Source organism: Lycium ferocissimum, chromosome 6 (genome assembly GCF_029784015.1).
Source record: "Lycium ferocissimum isolate CSIRO_LF1 chromosome 6, AGI_CSIRO_Lferr_CH_V1, whole genome shotgun sequence".
In the NCBI taxonomy this organism is placed as follows: Eukaryota; Viridiplantae; Streptophyta; class Magnoliopsida; order Solanales; family Solanaceae; genus Lycium; species Lycium ferocissimum.
The window spans coordinates 28073117-28091905 of NC_081347.1; positions in this window are offsets into that span (position 1 = coordinate 28073117).

Sequence of the window (18789 nt, forward strand, 5' to 3'; positions counted from 1 at the left end):
AAAGTGAAAAATAATTGACCTAAAGTTGACTTTTAGGTAAACGAACCTTTTTCAGAATTTCATCGATTTTGAGAGGTCCGGATGGTCGTTTAAAACTTGTGTGTGTAATTGGTTCGATTCCCAATGCACTCAAATGCATTTTGCGACTCGAGTTAGGAAACAAGAACGAGGTATCGGGGGTTGACTCAGTCAACGAGACCTCCGTTGGAAATTTCAAGGCCACGAGAATGTTTGTAACGTATTTTTGTGTGGGTCTGTGTATGTAGTTTGTGAGCAGATGGCCTCGGGAATAGTTCAGAATTTTGACTGGGACTTAGGAAAAATTAGGAAATTCTGGTACTTGGTGCCCGCATAGATGGCACAAGGGTCATCCCAGCAGCACCGCTATGGCAATATGTTGGCCGCTGGGGCGGCAAAGAGTATATGGGCCCAGACCGCTGGGCCGGTCTGGGGGGCACTGTAGCGGCGCCGCTGGGGCGGCAAAGAGTATATCGGCCCAGACCGCTGGGCCGGTCTAGGGGGCACTGTAGCGGCGCCGCTGTTGCGGTGCCATTACCGTCGTGGCGGTAACAGGCCTGTTATTTCATTAAGTGTGATTTAAATAAGCCTTTAGACCCTCATTTATTTCCCCTTTGAAATTAGAGCTTTGGGAACTGTTCTCGGAGATATTTTGGGGAATACTCTTGGAGGTAAATCTTCTAATCGCTCTTCTATTTCTTTAATCCTAACCATCATAGAGTCTCTCTTTCCTTTAATAATCCCTTAGTAATGGAAGATGGAAGTGGGTTTTGATGAACATTTTCCCTATGCTTATTAATGATGAAATTGATGGGATTTGTGTTAGATTTTCATGAATCGAAGCTTATTAATCGTATATCTTCCATTTCTAGTGTTGAATTTTGGAATCAAAGAGTTAGGGTTTATACCCAAATTGAGGGTTTTGCTTGAAATCAGAAATTAGTCTAATCCTTGAGTTAAATCAGCAATTAGTGTTTGGGTTATGATCACCTAGTGCCTAATTTGATATTTTGCTTTCGAATTTCCCGTTTTGCCCTTATGGGCCCGTTTCCCCAATTTCTAGGGTTGGAATTGACCTAAATTGAATAGTAGCAATATTAGTATCATTCCTCATGATTTCTAATCTAGATTTCGATTATGCTTAGACTACTTTGGTTCTGAGGTTCAGCGGAAAGGCAAGGCAAATAAGTGAGTTGTTGGTGTTGCGGTTCGGCCACCCAGGTAGCTTATGGCTTACCTTTGGTGAGACTTCGTATAGCGAAGTACATATTTAGATTATATTGTTGGAGATAGCATGTGAATCTTCAGGTATGAAGTCGGGTTGGATATTGCCTTAGGTTGGGCCCTATTGTGTGTTTGGGGCTAGCCACCCCGTTATGTGTGATTTGATTGTTCTATTGTGCCGGCTTGATGCCATGAGTCGTTGGTAGATATTGGATTCTATTGTATCATCTTGATTATGATATAGTTGGCATACCCACTGTTGGTATTTGTGCTCGGATATATTGTTGGCGTACCCTTGTTGGTACTTGTGATATTGAGCATGATTATTGATGCTAATTCATGCATTGCACGCACTCTCATTTTCATGATACACTGTTGAGATATTGATGATATTTGATGAAACATTTGATGAGCTGGGCTCAGTTTTACTTGAGTGACGTGAGATGGCCGATGTTCGATGTTCATCCCGGAATCATTGATTGAGTGAAATTGATACTTGATAAAACTCTTTTACTTGAGTGACGTGAGATGGCCGATGTCCGATGATTAATTCCGAAATCGTTGATTACATGGCCAATATCAGATGTTAGTTTCGGAATCATTGATTAAATGAGTGCATGGACTCCACAGGTCCCCCAGAGCGGTGCCGGTGATCGAGAACCCTCTGTGGGCAAAGATCCGGGGTCCCGTCTGTCTGTTGGGCAAAGATCCATGACGGGTGACACTTAGACTTCGCGAGTCACACTTAGCATTGCATTGCATTCATACACTATTGCATTTCATTGCATTATGGCTTGATTTTGAGATGTTTGGTGATGTATTTGTGATGTTGGTTTGGACTTGATATATTCAGACTTGGGACATTTGGGATTAAAATGCTTACTTAGGCAATGACGTGTACTTGGATTTGATTACGTTTGGCTTATACTTGTTGGTTTATCTGCTTATCTGCTTTATTTTCTAGATTGTGTTAACTATGCTTAGTCGGCCGATGATGCCTACCAATAAGATCGTTGTTTTTATGTCGACACCGTGAGAGCATTCTTTTATGAATGCGAGTATCAGTCGGATCACTTCCGTGACGCGTGGCCGATAGTCGCGTCGGCTTATTCTCGAGTTGTTCGGGTGAGTATGGTTGTCATTTGCCTTGAAGACTTTCCTATCTTTATGTCCTATTCTATTCAGAGACATAGACACTTTATGTATTATTATTCCAGACTTGTATTATTTCCCTTTTAGATGCTCTTATATTATTCAGATTAGACCCTGGAGGTGTTATTATTATTCCGCACTTCCGTGACGCGTGGCTGATAGTCGCTTCAGCTCTATTCTCGAGTTTCCAGGGTGAGCATGGTCGTCCGCTGCCTTGAAGACTTTTCTATCTTTATGTCCTATTCTATTCAGAGACATAGACACTTTATGTATTATTATTCCAGACTTGTATTATTTCCCTTTTAGATGCTCTTGTATTATTCAGACTAGACCCTGGGGGTGTTATTATTATTCCGCACTATTCTACTATATATATATATATATATATATATATATATATATATATATATATATATATATATATATATATATCGTGAGACTTACGTATTTATTCTATTTTGTTGCTTAATTTCATTATTTATGTCTTTACTCATGGTTAGGTTGAGGGTTCGCTTACCGAGGTGGGAAAGGTAAGTGCCCGCACGGCTTAAGCAAATTAGGTTGTGACACATAGAACAATAATGTAAGTGCGGAAGTCCTAACTATTACAACTCCAAAATCCGAAAGTCACCGTACAAGGACTCTAATCCAAAACATGTCTAAGGCATCCATACTGTCTAGAATAAATAAACATCAATGTCTGGAATGGAAATAGACATTAAATAAAGGAAGATCTTCCGGCAGCCTGGCACGGATAGAAGCTCATCCTCAATCTGTCAACAAATAGCCTCAAGCTAAATAGGAGGTCGAGTGGCCTTCTGGATCACAATCTGCACTAAAAAGAATGCAGCAAGGAAGTATCAGTACAAATACTATGTACCGGTAGATATTATAGGCCGACTAAGATTAGTATCATGCATGAATCATAAAATCAATAAAATAGACAGACCAGTCAACAACACATAATCAGATAGCCAACACCTAGTCAATCAATGATATTAACAAATCAAGTCCAAAGTCCACCACTGATACTAATGATCAAGTCCACCAAGGATATTAACAATCAAATCAACGGAAGCAAGCAATGGAATAAACCTCACAACAACATTCTCACTACTCAGTCACTGATTACGCGTGTACATACATGCTAATTGGTGTCTTTTCCCAATAGCTATGACGTGCAGGAGACCCATGGTGTCGATGTACCCTCACTCTGGAATCTTACCTCGGATCACGAGCCTTTAACTTATGCCACATCCTCACCCCCTGTCAAATGTGCCCAAAATCTAGGTCACATCCTCACCCCCTTTCAAATGCGCCTTTTCATATACATAACATCACTTTTAATGAGCGATTATCAAGTAGTATATCATTTTCATCAAGAAGATCATATTAACTTCTCACCACGATTGTCATCAAATTATAGATCACCATACATCGAATAATGGCATTTAGCCCACATTATCACTCAATCAATAGCATATAGGAATTCCAACCACACATTATGCCTAAAGACTAGACATGCTTTCTCCTATCGATCTCATAACACATATAATCAACTAATCAAAGTCTAACTCAAGTAAACCGTAACCTACTTCAATCGGGCAGAGATGGAACAATGTGAATCACTTCACTATAGCCTTTCCCTTCCGTAATGGCTCGGAACGCTCAAAGTCTAGCAATTAAGATGCTAAATAAGTCACAATCACTCTAGTCAACAATATCAATTCAATGAACACCCTTCCACTTTACCCCTTTCTAATGGGCAAATGCTTACTAGGTGTAAATCATCCTAACATTGGCCTTAGCAACCTTAAACTATCAATTCATAAGGTTATCCCTTCAAGTTATCTCTTACAAGTAATTTCTACTTTCAAGCTACCATCTTTATGAAACCCTAAGTCTCAATTCAATTAGTTCATGTCTCTAACGGTTCAATTTTGGAGTAGAAAGTGATAATCCAAGCCTTTAGATGATAACCACACAATAACATTTGTAACCCACCAACTATTACAGGTCTATTAAGTTCTGGGGTTACTAGTCTCAATTCACCATTGTAGACCCATTAGAATGATGATAATCTTAGGGATGAATGCGTAATGAAGGAAGAAAGGGTTGAGACTTACCTCTCAAGAATATTCTTGCCCTAGCCTTAGAATTTTTCCCTAGGTTCTCCTTGGAAACTGTATTGGAGTTTTATGATTAAAGAATTCAAACTAAGTGTTTAAAAACTGGAATTCTGCCCCCGTCGACCGCTGCGGCGGTCGTTCTGTCCGCTGCAGCGGTCTCGCTATAGCGGGCAAGGGCCCGCTATAGCGGACCTCCACTAAATGCTCACTTTTGCTGCGGTGAGCACGGGCCCGCCATAGCACAACCGCTACAGCGGGCCAGTTCCGCCATAGCACAATCGCCTCTTTCCCTTCCCCTCACGGCAGCGACCAGTCCGTCGCTGCCACGGGCTCGCTGCAGCGAGACTTTGTCCACCGCAGCGATAACCCTAACCAGTAAGCTCGATTTTTCTCACCAGTTTTCCACTCTACCACACAATACTTCATCCGAGGACTTACAAATACCACAAAACATGCACATTAATGTAAAAACACCATATAGACTCACCGGTGGCCTCGGAATCCCCAACGGAGGTCTAATTTCCTACATCACCCTTAATGGGCTCAATACAATCAAACAATAATCACAAACAAGCCAAGTTTTCAGTTCTTAGACTTCTACATTTGAGTTTCTATTAGCTCGTTCTATCATTGGAAAGGTTCTATTGGAAGGGTGATCCTAGATTTTTCATAACGACCGGGAAGGTCGTTACATCAGATACCAATTAAAACACTATTTGTCCCCGAACGGACAAGGATGAGGGAACTAGGGAAAAGGTACCTGTCTCGGCGAAAAGCTGAGGATACTTGCTATGCATATCCGATTCTGTTTCCCAAGTAGCTTCCTCAACTGGGCGATTCTTCCATTGAACTTTCACGGAAGCTATTTCCTTCGACCTCAACTTACGAACTTCTCTATCTAAGATAGTAATAGACTCTTCCTCATAAGTCAAGTTCCCATCTAGTAAGATCGAATCCCAATGGATTATGTACGAACTGTCGCCATGATACTTTTTCAACATCGAAACGTGAAATACTGGATGAACACATGATAAGCCCGGAGGTAAAGCCAACTCATAAGCTACCTCCCCCACACGCCTGAGAATCTCAAATAGCCCAATAAATCACAGGCTAAGCTTTCCCCTCTTCCTAAACCTCGTCACACCCTTCATGGGTGAAATTTTTAACTGAACTTGTTCTCCCTCCATAAACTCGAGATCTCAGATTTTTCGGTCCGCATACTCCTTTTGCCTGCTCTGTGCTGCCAAAAGCTTAGCTTAATTCACATTCACCTTCTCTAATGACTATCTCAGAAGGTCCGTACTCCAATTTCTCACCTCAAACGCATCTAACCAACCAATAGGAGACCTATAGCTCCATAATGGAAATCGGAGGTTTACCGACCTTACGTCACTCCGATGAATTTAGAAATGTGTTCTTAAGGAATGTTTTGTAAGACATGAATAGTATGCTAGTAGAAGATCCCTAATGAGGTACTTAATGCTAGAAGAAAGGCTTATGATGCACCCAGGAATTGACTAAGCTTTAGTTAATCGGGAAGAAGTCTTAGTGGCCTAAAAATGTGCTTATAAGTCTTATGTAATCATGTAGGCCTTAATGGATAAGTAATGATCATGAGAAGTGCATAGAAGTCACCCATAGAGGTCTAGTTATGATGTCGATTATAGTTACCACTGGTCTACGGCTAGTTTCCCAATTATACCATCGAGCTACGGCCGGTCGGGCAGATATGTATTTACCACCATGCTACGACTAGTTGGGCGTATTATTACCACCGAGCAATGGCCAGTTGGGCCGTTACCACTGATCAGTCGGACAGATGTGCTCTACCATCGGGCGATAATCGGATAGGCAGTTACCACCGTGCTACGACCGGCCGGGCAGTTACCACTGATCAGTTGGGCAGTTAGCACCAGGATGATAAGTAGGCTAGAGACATAGTATTGTACATAGATATAGTTAAGCACAGGAGAGTATAGAGACACATACAAGCTAATTCTCATTGGTAAGTCAGAAACGCCAAGTTGATTCTTACCCTCCTTCTTTGCAGTATTTGTTTATTATGTTACATTTTCCGCCTTACATACTCATGACACTATTCGTACTGACGTCCCTTTGCTGGGACGCTGCGTTTCAATCTCGCGGGTCTTGTGAAACAGGTTGACGGATTTCCCAGTAGGATATCAGCTCAGTAGACAGTGTTGTGGCACTCCACTTATTCCGGTGTTGCTCTCTGAGTCATCATGGTTGCATATGCATTTGCATGGGTATAGCGAGGCCTTGTCCCGACCACATTATGTCATGTACTCCAGTAGAGGCTCATAGATAGATATGCATAGTTAGTTGTCTTATAGTCATCTCGGTCTATATTCTGTTGTATCATTGCTATGGATAGCCTTGCCTGCATATGTACTTGGGATTAGCTTGATGACGTATGTACATTATGTTTTGGGCTTGTGACCCATACAGCTTATGGTATCTACGAGTTAGCATTATGGCCTACTCAGGTATGACTAAGAGATGCATGTATGTGGTACTCGGCAAGTTAGGTTCGGGTGCCCGTCATGGCCCTCTGGTTGGGTCATGACAAGAACACATATTCACAAATTAGACAGGTATTAAGCATAAAAGAAATAAAGAAGAGATCTCATGTCCCAATCACATTCACGTAAACAATCTACGCTATCAGCTAATGCCTAAAGCATGACATTCAGTCAGACTATACCACTCTATACTACACAAGTACCTATAACATGGCACCGCTACCCGATAGAAGTGCTCGTCACCTCACAAGTATCGGTACCCCCTTAGTACCCTATTACTCCCTCATTATTAGTCCATTTTAACCAACCACAACGCTTTAAATAGAGTCAAGTAAGGTCTCAACTTGCCTAATTTGGAGTCTGACGATCACAACAAAGCCTTTCCCTTCTGTAGAGCCTCTGAATGATCCCACTCAAATACGGGTTCTACGTTAGAACACGAATTCGTAGACACCCATATGGCTATATTAAAGTTTTGGACCCAAAAGGTTGCCCAAAAAGTCAAACCCGAGCCTCGAAGGGTAAAACTGTAAATTTACTTCATATTTATTATAACCATGGTTTATGGAGTCTAAATACCTAAAATGAACCAAATTCGACAACAATTCGATAACTAATTAAAGAAATCCTCACTTTCAACCTAGGGTTCCTAATCCCAGTTTCTTATCTCAAATCATGATTTCACTGATGGAATTCCATCATAATCAAAAATTGAATGCTAAAAGGAGTATTAGAATCTTACTCTTATGTAGAATCTTGCAGAGCTCCTCCAAAATCTCTCCAAACCGAGGTCTAAAACTTGATATATGGAAGAATGAAGTGTTTTTCGGAGTGGGGATATTTAACACTGCCAGGGTCTTCACAATTGAGACCCTTAGCAAATGCGAGCTTAGCAAAAGTGATGCCCAGTTCGCAAATGCGACCAACGAATCTGCGGACCCTCTCGCAAATGCGGACATCCCTGACCCTTGCTCGATGTTGCAAATGCGACCAGAACCTTGTAAATGCGTGTCCCGCAATTGCGACGTGACCCTCACAATTGCAACCACACCAGAAGACAACTGAACCAGAAAATCTGGTTTCTCCCAAACTCCGATCCAACACTCGCAACTCATTCGGAACCACCCGGACACAAACAAAAATACGTTTCAATCATAAAGCACGCTACGAACTTGCTCGCGCACTCAAAATTTCCAAGAAAGTAGTCTTGACCTGTTGTTGACTAAGGTCAACTACAATCCATTAAAATCCTATATTCTCCACCAACAACCTAGATCACACCTGAACGCCTCGGGACCTGAACCAATGGTCCGACTAAGTCAAAAATCACATTTCGAACCTAATGGACGCATTTACCCCCGATGTTGACTGTCCAGTTCTTCAACTTATAAAACTCTAATTTCACCAAACCCAATTCAAAACCCTTCCGATTACCTCGGGAACTGTACCACCCATCCCCCCAAGTCAAATATACCATAAAGAAGCTAGAGAAAGGGTCATTTAGAGAAAAAGAGGCAAAAATCACAAAATAACCTAACATGTCATTACGCAAGCCAATATACCCCAGGATATTTCTAACAAGAAGAATCGCCACAAGAGGAGGGATGCCAACGAGAGTAAGGATGCATTACACTAGGTTATGCCAATAGAAGGGCTTACATCCTAAGAACTATTTCCTACTAAGGCGAGCAAGGATGATATAGAGCTCTTGCTCGAGGACGTCTCACTCAGTAAAGAGTGGATTGTGAAGGTGAACGTGGGCATGGCCGTCGTGGATTCTTTGGCCAATGGTTAGAGAAGGAAAAAGTTAATGTTAACATTCTTGAAGGGCGCACTCTAGATGAGATTGAGAGCATCTGGAATGTATTGGAGAGGCGTGTGCGCAGCTGAGTTGGAGCTAAAGTAAAGTGTTACTAATTTAGATTGGAGGCTCATGTATGAGAGAGTACTATCATGCCATTGCCAGGATGGCAATGATATAATCACTCGATGAGGTGTCGATGATGGTGTGGCCGAGGCAGCCAACAATGTTGTCGTGATGAGGGAGAACAAGATCGACGCTCCTAAGCCACCAGTGTTCAAAGGTATTCATGATGAATAAGAAGTGGAGAACTTACTTTGGCACTTGGAGAACTACTTTAGGCATGGAAAAGTGAGGGATGAAGAGGTCAAGATCAACATCGTCATGTTATACCTTGGAGACTTCCATGCTATGGTAGATATTGAAGGTGGTCAATGTAAAAAAAGGTCTATGCTCCATTGAAATGTAGGATCAGTTTAACGTTGAGTTCAAGCAACAATTCTTCTATGCACCATTGAAACGTGGGATCAGTTTAAAGCCGAGTTCAAGCAATAATTCTTCTCGAACAATATCATGTATGCCGCAATGCACAAGTTTAGGAAGTTGAAACAGACAAGAAGTATATGTGGTTATATCAAGGAGTTCACCACCCCTATGCTTCAAATTCCCAACCTCATCAGTAATGACTTGCTCTTTAATTTTATGGATGGATTGTAGAACTGGGCCACGCAACAGGTTTATCTTAACTCAAAACCGTTTGATAAGAAGGGTAGAAGATAAATCAAGTACCAAGTAGAACCAGATAATCAGAAAATTAGCTAAGAAAGATACAATGCAACGCAATGCGATATGCAACCGGTATACACACGTACTTCCATAGGGGTGTTCGGGAGTCGTCTCCTATAGGGGACTCACAAGGTCAATAAAGATAACTATTTTCTTTTTCAGGACAGCCGAAACCATGTCCAACTAGACCACAATGGGCAACTAACCATTTAAGGCTGAAATGACCATCACTCCACCTGGAACTAGGTCCAACCAAATCACATCCCCATTAGTCAATATATGCATGAATGAATGTCAAAAGAGCATGCATATCTTATGTAGTACAATTATTATCACGGCCCAACCGGAGGGCCATGACGGGCACCCGGAGCTACTCTACCGAGCACCTCTTGTCATATTCTCATAAATCATATCTAGGTGAGCCACATGGCTAACTCATAATTATCACAAACAAAAAGGGCACAAGTTCCACCGAACGTCACTAATTATGCCCATAAATACAAGCCGACAAGGCTATCAAAATGATAGATAAAATATGAACCAACAAGGCTATGTAATATCTAGCTATGTACATCTGTCTATGAGCCTCTACTAAGAGTGTGCAATATCATAAAGACGGGACAGGATCCCGCCATACCCATATGTACACAAAAGGAACAATACCGACTACTGCAGCTCCGGATCAAATGGAGCCCTTCTATGCAATTACTGACGAAGTAGCCTACAGGTCTGGTCTGTCTCCCTGTCTACCTGCAGGAATGGACGCAGCGTCCACAAACAAAAGAACATCAGTTCGAACAATTTACTGAGTATGTAAGGCATGAATAGTAACATGATGAAAGCATGAAGGTAACATAAGATAAGGAGAACATTTTATACCTCATAATACCTCTTAAGACGATTATCACGTATATTTAACCTTTCTCTAAGGGAAACATTTCATACATATACATATAACGATACCATAACCGACCATGTAGGTTCGGTGTCACCCATACCCGGCCATATTAAGGCTTGGTATTGTCCTTACCCGACCATAACAAGGCTCGATGTCGTCCATACCCAACTGCAGTGGTGTGCACGCAATAGATATCATACCCGGCCATATAAGCTCGGTGTTACAACATAGCTATATATATATATATATATATATATATATATATATATATATATATATATTTATGAATACATAACTAAAAGCAACGTCATCATCATCATCATCATCATCATCATCATCACTATATCTTTCCTTAGAGGGTCAACGACGATGAACAAGATCATGAGAACTTTGAGAATCATGAGCTTTTAGCATTTATAGGAATTAGAACATTATGAATATCATAGATGGATTCACGATGAGAAAATCATGCCTTTAGAAAGAAGGGTTAGCCTTAACATACCTCTACGTCTTCTTAACTACTTAATGTTCTCTTCCCAAGCCCGCAAATCTACATTCAAGAGGATTCATACTAAGGTTAAGTTTTGGAAATACTCATAAATTCAAACTAGAATAATTAATAAGCTAGCGAGAATTGGGCAACACTTCCCCCATTTCATCTACTTCCACCATGTTCCAAATCAACTCCCAAACAATAATGACAACTTTAACAATGCCATGATTAAGAGATTTTTATTCAAATGATATCCAATATAATCCCAAAACTCATTCTCATAATCAATTTATATCAACAACTTCAGCACAATCCTTTATACACTTGTATACACCATTTCCCTATCATCATTAGTACCTTTCATAAGAAGATTATACTCATAAAATTCTAATAATTACGAGTCAAGTTACTTTGCTACTCAAAATATCATCAAATCCATATTTGAACTTCCTCTTTCACTTTCTTCCCTCAATCAAGTTGTATAACAATCAAACATCCTCAACAACATGCAATAGATGTGAAAACTTACCTTAATCACATGAGAATAAGCTTTGGATCAAATTATTCCACTTGAGTGCAACCCCCAACTTCAACACCAAAGGAATTCTTGGACTCTATAAACCCTAGTGAGCCTCTCAACACTTGAATCCCGTGATTTTTGACTTTTGATCTTTGATTTCACTTGGATTTGGTTGGGTATGCTTAGTAGAAGGTTCTAGAGCTTTTATGGGCTGTGGAAAATGTTGAAATGAAATAAAATGAACATGGGCCGAAATTATATATAAAAAAAACTGGAACCGACCCAGATTTACGGTCCACTTTTACGGACCATAAAAATTATACGGTCCGTATAATTGGACCGTAAATTTTGACCAATGGTTCACCCCCTTCAGGAATCAATTTACGATGGGAGTCAGCCAGATATACGGTCCGAAAAAATTATACGGTCCGTATATCCAACCGTAAAACCCACTTTTTCCTGAAACATATTCTTGTCGATGTGTTCAACTTTTGGTCCTTCCAATACATGCTAAGCATGAACTTAACCCTTTATAACTATAAGATAAACTTGTCTAATCTCATTTAACCTTGATAACCTCGTATCTAAGACTAGAACCACTAACACACGACGAATCTCAATGTACAAAATCGCGGGGTGTAACAATTATAATCATCAACCGGTCCGAACATGTTCAACAACTTGATTATAAAAAATGTACAAGATTTGATGAAGTGATGAATACACATAAATAATCAAATCAAGGAATACTATCTATCAACTAATGTCCATATGCTTCGGCATTCTTGGATTACAATCCATAATTACGCAATTGCACTACTACTTATGACATGGCATCGATTCCCGTATCAATGCCCATCGCATGATGGATACGAGACTATATCTTTCACTCTTATCCTTTATTATTAGTTAGTTATCAAAAACATCCCCCAAATAGAGTCTAAGAAAGTATTAACTTACCTGAAGCCGAGCAAATAAATCACAATAGAGCTTCCCCTTACAAAGTTCCTCGGAACGCTCACAATCTATCAAATACATGATGTACATGAGTAAAGGAATTTGTAGACACTCATATTGCTATAGTAATAACTCGGGTCTAGAAAGTCAATCCACAATTCAAAGCATTTCAGGGAAAAATTGAAATTTTCTTGAAAAATCAGTCTACCCATAACCCAAGGGTTCTATAACCAGAAAATCACTTAATTTCATCCCATAATTGAATCCAAAACTAAGATATATTATTTTCCAACTGTAGGCCACAAACTCCCATTTCTACCAACCCAAATCATGGATTGAAACACAAACTAAAGGAAATTATCAATAGGAATCATAAATACAGGAGTTAGAATCTTACCCCCTCTCCCCAAGTCAAAATGTTCCATTAACCTTTGGAATTGCCTCAAACCGAGCTTAAGTGCTCCTAAAATCGAATTATGAACTATGAAATCAAATTGGGGAATTAAATATTGAATCCGCCAGGGATGCCGCACATGTAGAAATCTCCATGCAGATGCGATGCAGCACATGTAGAAATCTCCTCGCAGATGTGATGCCGCACCTATGAAAAATCCATCCTAGGTGCGTGATTTATTTAAGTCCCAAAACCCTGCAGATGTGGAAAACCCACCGCACTTGCAATGCCGCAGATGCGATAAGTCTTCCGCAGGTGAGGAAACCTACTGACTCGCCATCCCCAGCAAATGCGGCCCACCACTCACATGCGGCTCTGCAGGTGTGGTTGCACCAGAACTAGCTGAAGATCAAAACTTTCCGACACCCCGATTATGGATTTAACCCTCGAAACTCATCTGGAACCTCCCTGACACAACCAACACATGCAAATCAATTATAAAACACACTTCTAACCTGCTGGAATGCTCAAAACACCGATCCAGAGTCTTCTGCCCTCGATATTGATTGTGGTAACTCAAACCTTAAATATTCTAGAATTTCAACAGAGCATCTGAAACACACCTGAGCCCCTCCGGCACTTGCCAACCCACTCGACTAAATAAAACATCAAAGGATTTCAATATCAATTAACCTATTAATTAGGTACTTTCATTCATATTCTATTTATCTACCAAATGGAGAAGAGTAAAAACCTTAGTCCGATTAACAAACCTATTACTCTATATGCTCCATCGTTCTAGTTTATGGGGCACAATTTTCTCTATAGCCTGTTAAGAAAAATAGTTTTCTAAATTAACTTCTTATTTTAGTTTTAATAACAAACTTTTATAGCCATGCAAATATTAAAGTATATCTAAGATTACAAATATCAAAAATCTTATACCCATAAAAATATTATGACATAGTTAGCAGTAGAATTTTCAAAAGTCTTTCTTTCTTAAATTGAATCATTTCCAATAAAAATATGCTATTCTTATAATACCTAATAAAAAATAGTGTCACACAAAATAGACAAGGTAGTACTCCCTCCAGTCCATTTCAGTTGTCATGGTTACTAAAAATAATTGGTCTAAAATACTTGTCATTTTAAAAAATCAAAATAGAATTAATGATTTTTTCCACCTTTATCCTTGCTCTAATAAATATGGAGAGATTAATATAGCCAAAAGAAAAGTAATACTCCCTCCGGTTCATAATAAGTGTCCACTTAACCTTTTTATTTTAGTTCAAAATAAGTGTCCACTTACATAATTAAGACGAAATTAACTTTATTCTTCCAAATTTGACCTTAGAAGTATCAATTGACTAGATTCCAATGTCTCAAGTTTATTGTAACATCTAAATTTTTAATAAGAATAGTTTAATCAAATTTTTTTGGAGTCAATATTTTCTTGAGAAGAGTGCAAAGACTAAGCGGGAAAACACTTATATTGAACTGGAGAGTATTAATTAAGATCAAAGAAAAAACTTGAAGAATTTAGTCAAATTATCCTTCTAGTAAATGCTCTAAGAAGACAAACATGGGAAGTAAACCCGTCAACCGGTTCGGGTTACCGGTTCAAACCGGTAACCGGACCGGTAAAACCAGAACCGGAACCGAAACCGGTTGAATCGGTTAACCGGTTCCGGTTAACCGTTTATTAAATACCGGTCCGGTTTTGATTTTTTTGGAACCGGAACCAGTTAAACCGGTAAAACTGGAACCGGACCGGTTAAACCGGTCGAATTAATTTTTTTTTTTTAAATGTAGCCGTTGGGCTGCTTAGTTGGACCGTTGGCCAACGGTCCATTTGCAAAAATGGCCGTTGCCAAACGGTCCCAAACCCACATTTTGGCCCCCCCAACCCCCCAAACTTTTTTTTTAACACTTTAATCCATTCCCCACCCCTATATAAACCCCTCTCCATTTTCATTTTAATCCACACCAATTCACTCTTCTCTTTCTCTCAATCTCTCAATTATAGTTACTTTGCAATAATTAGTCACTTTAAATTTCTCTCAATTAAATATTATAAAGTCTTATTATAGTTTCAATTATTAATTTTGCAATTATAATATTGTTGGTGGAGTTGGTGATTTTGCAACAATCGAAGTAGCTTTGGTGGATTTGCAATTCTAGCCGCCTTCACTTTGTTGGAAATTAGTCCGACAATTTGGTACCTTCGTTCCAACTCTATCTTTATTTTTTCGCAATTTAATTTGTTGCAATTTATTTTCTTGTGATTTAAATTAATTCTATTTAATAATGACGAAAGATTTAGACGTGGCTGCGTAGTAGTGGTATTGTTAGGGGTGGATTTAATGAGGAAACATTTGTGGAAGAAACACCTAATTTAGGTATTGATGTTGGTGGAAATAATCCACTTTTAGATCATGAGGCAATGCAACAGCATCATACCGACACTTTTAATGAAATTGATGATGATGAGATGATGAAATACAAGCCCCCGAAAATCCCATAGGAGATACATGTCCTGCACAATCACATACACAAGACAAACCGCCTAGAACTCGTAAGCCAACCGCTAAAATTTGGAAACATATGACTAAGGATAAGGAAAGCCAAACAGCTACATGTAACATATGTGGACAAGTATTTGCTTTTAGATAAAGAACTAGTAAGGATGGTGGAACAGGTACACTAAATGGTCATATGAGAAAGAAACATATGGATGTTTGGGGAGAGCAAACGGGTTCAAATGTGGGGGTATTCAAATGACGATAGACCCACGAACCGGTAAAATTTTTAAGTATGACAAGAAAAAAGAGCGTGTAGAAATAGCTAAAATGGTAACTTATGATTGTTTACCATTTTCCTTTCCTTCGGGTTTGGGGTTTGTTACTTACATTCAACGTTGTTATAATCATATTTGAGGGTATTCCTAGAAGTACTTGTAGAGCGGATGTTATAGATTTGTATAAAAAATATAGATTTTATTTGCGCCATGTATTTAATTCTTTAAATTGTAATGTTTCTCTTACCGCTGATTTGGGTCTTAGTCTTAACAAGTTAGATTTTTTTTTGCTATTACATGTCATTGGGTTGATGATAATTAGGTTATGCAAAAAAGAATTATAGCTTTTTTATATGATGAAGGGAAAGGTCGTCATGATGGAAATTTTTTAGCGGATTCAATGTCTACTATTATGAGATTTTTTAACATTTATAGAAAAACACTTTGTATTGCTTTAGATAATGCTTCTAATAATACAAAGGCGATTGGTCTTTTAAAAAGAGAATTAAACCCTCCACTAAAAAATATTTTTCATGTGAGATGTAGTTGTCACATTTTAAACTTAATTGTTAAAGATGGTCTTGTGTGTTTTGACGATTCTATTCAAAAAGTTAGAGAGGCGGTTGCGTTTTTTTTTTTTTGTAATGCTAATAGGGGAAGACTGAGAGATTTTAAGAATTGTTGTGTGGAAAATAACCTTAGACCTAGGAAAATTCAAGTAGAAATTGAGGCTAGGTGGAACTACACTTACATTATGCTACAACAAGCATATGAGTATAGGATTCCCATACAACAAGTTCACAACAAATATAATATTAATAATGATGATTGGTTAAATTTTACGCATTGGGAAGATGTTAAGGAATGTGTTGAACTCTTAGAATTTTTTTATAATGCAACTCTTGCTTTTTCTAAACAATTCTATCTCACAAGAATCGGAATTTTAGCCTACTTAGCGGAAATAGCTAGAGTTTTACAAGAGTATAAACATAAACCCGGTTATCAAGTTTACATTTTTGATATGACAACAAAATTTAAGAAGTATTTTTTTCCATCCCAACTTTATTTATATTGGGTTCTTTTTTAAATTCTTGTTTAAAAGTGTCTTATACTAAAGCATTGGTTAATCAAATTTATACATTTTTAGAAATTGAAGAGGGAGTTGAACCATCTTTAGCTGAAGCCGACCTTGCTATTGATGCCGAGTTTAGAAATTTTTTTAGTCATTATTCTAATTTGGAAGAAAATGCTACACCCGTTGCTCCACGCCCTATTACTTCTCAAAGTAGCAAAAAGGGCTTGTCGGGTTTGTCGCATTTAAAAGTTTTACATTCACATCCAACTCCTTCTTGTAATGCAAACTTTGATGAATATCACTTTTATTTGATGCGACCAAATGTGGATATCAAGGAACTAAATGATTTGGACGTCTTAGCATGGTGGAAGAAATACAAGGCAAGTCATCCGATCATCACAAGCATGGCTCGAGATATCCTTACGGTTCAAGTATCAACCGTGGCTTCGGAGAGTGCATTTAGCCAAGGAAGACAACAAATTGGAGACCATAGATACTCATTATCCGGATTTAGCTTGCAAGTAATAGTGTGCATTCACGATTGGATTAGATCGGAGCGACGCAACCAAAACTTAGAAGCGGTGGAAGGAGAGGAAGAGATTGAAGATTTGATAGCAAGTGGAGCGGACCAAATGGAAGACTTTGAAGATATTTCCATGGCCGAATATGATATGGGGGGAATTAACCAAATGATTGAGAATTGGTGATTTTATTATTCTACTATTTCTTTGCAACTCATGTATTATTTGCAAGTTAAAAAAAATTACAACTTGCAAATAAATGTTATCCAAGAATGAATAAAATATATGGCTCATTGAGCTTTCTTCTATTTACTTGTGTTTCACATTTTTACTTATATTAAGTTAGGAATATACCTAAAATATACTTAGAATATACTTATAATATACATCTACTTAAATTAAAAACTAGAAAGTTATATACTTGAAAAATAACTAAAATATACTAAGAATATACTTATAATATAAATATACTTAATTTATAAAATACAAATTTATAAACTTAGAAAAAAATTAAGCTATAAATAACTTAAAGTTATAATATATAAGTATATATAGTATACATATAACTTAAACATATATATATATATATATATATATATATATATATATATATATATATATATATATATATATATATATATATATATATATATATAAACTTTACTTATAAACTTATATAACATATGTAAATATACCTACAATATACTAATAAATAATATAATATATATACTATACAAAAAAAAAGGTTTTGGATACTTTTGAACCGGACCTGTCCGGTTTCGATTATTTAATTCCAGAACCGAAACCGCGCCGCTTCCGATTTTTAAACCGAAACCCGCCGATTTGTTAATCGGTTCCAGGTCCGGTTCGATTCGAACCGGTTAACATGGGAATTGGGAAGTACAATCAGTAGGAGGAAGTACAAGTGGCCACCTTAATTTGTTGCCCCACAAGTGACACATAAAGAGAACCAAACAATAACGTCAGTTTTGAGCCGTTAATCCATCCAAGTGGGGCTATCAAACAAACAAGTAACAATTTGCCGCACGCAAATTATATGATGCCCCAACATTATGGTAAGGAGGCACAAAGACAAAAGCAGGAGCTATCTATCCATGCCAATAATGATTGTCCAAATCAACCACTCACTCACTCACTCAATTTTTTTTTATTTTGGGATAATAGCACCTTTGGCCCCTAAATTATTAGTAAATTTTGATTTTCATCCTTGTGATATATGACTCAATATATTTAACCTTTAATTAATTAAAATATATGTTTTTGGTCCTTTCATATAGAAAATACGTTATATTTTAGTATTTATAAAATTATATTACCGTCAAATATAAAGTATCAATACAAATTTAAAAGAAATAAATGAGTGGTGAAATAGTTAATAATTATGATAAATTTGTGAATGTTCAGAAGTAAAGAGATTAAAAGTGCACAATTCAGTTAATTGAAAATTTAATATGCTTAGT